Source organism: Laccaria bicolor, genomic scaffold (assembly GCF_000143565.1).
Source record: "Laccaria bicolor S238N-H82 LACBIscaffold_2 genomic scaffold, whole genome shotgun sequence".
NCBI lineage: Eukaryota > Fungi > Basidiomycota > Agaricomycetes > Agaricales > Hydnangiaceae > Laccaria > Laccaria bicolor.
In genome coordinates, this window is record NW_001889873.1 from 1,945,235 (window position 1) to 1,946,395 (window position 1,161).

Consider the following 1,161-nt stretch of genomic DNA (forward strand, 5'->3'; position numbering starts at 1 on the left):
CTATTGCCATGTCATTTGTTTTCGACATCATGCCCAAGGTAGCTTTCACATCAGGGGAGGCTATTCATGATGATAGTCAGTCACATACAGTACTGTAACCTACAAAGATCTCATATAAAATTTGACTATGTTTTGGGATTGATCAGTAGCTATCAATGTGAAAGCATAGAATGTCCTCTTCTGATGAGGAAGACAACTTGGGCATAATGTCGAAAACAAATGACATGGCAATAGCAATATGTGAAGTCATGTCAGTCCTTCAACCATATCCCCAAGAACATATAACTGTATTTTGAGATAGTAGGTATCAATAGGAAGGCACAGAATTAATTGCCTTTTCTGATGTGAAAGACAACTTGTGCATCATGTCAAAAACTAATGCTGCAGCAATGGCAATATGTGAGATCATGTCAATCCTTCAACCATATCCCCAATACCCTACACATAGTCAAGGACACTATAAACTAAAGTGAACTACAAACTTTTGTAGTCCCAAAAAGCGGACACTACAAACTTTTGTAGTCTCAAAAAGCAGACACTTTAAACTTTTGTAGTGAAAAAGCCACACCCTACAAACTTTTGTAATGAAAAAGCACACAATACAAACTTTTGTAGTCTCAACAAGTGGACACTTTAAGCTTTTGTAGTCTACTGCAACATACCCCAGCCATTTCTCCATCAAATATGTGCCATGAATGGGATGGATGGGTCAGGCTGACTTTGGATGACCTTTTAACCCTACCTCTAACTTTATAGTCTAAGTCTGACTTTTGTAGTCTGTCAGTAAACTTTGTAGTCTAGGTCCAACCTGTAGTCTTTTGTAGTTTGTCAGTAAACTTTGTAGTCTAAGTCTGACTTTTGTAGTCTTTTGTAGTTTGTCAGTAAACTTTGTAATCTAAGTCCAACTTCTGCAGTCTTTTGTAGTTTGCCAGTAAACTTTGTAGTCTATGTCTAACTTTTTGTGTTGTAGTCTTTTGTAGTTTGTCAGTAAACTCTGTAGTCTAAGTCCAACTTTTTGTGATATCTTGTAGTCTATTAGTAGACTTTGTAGTCTGTCAGTGTCAGTTTCCCTTTTAAGGCATGCACCTTCCTTTTTTGGTCATTTTCCCACGATACAATAATTGTAGCCCTTTCTTTTAGCTTTCTAAATGTGTTGAAATC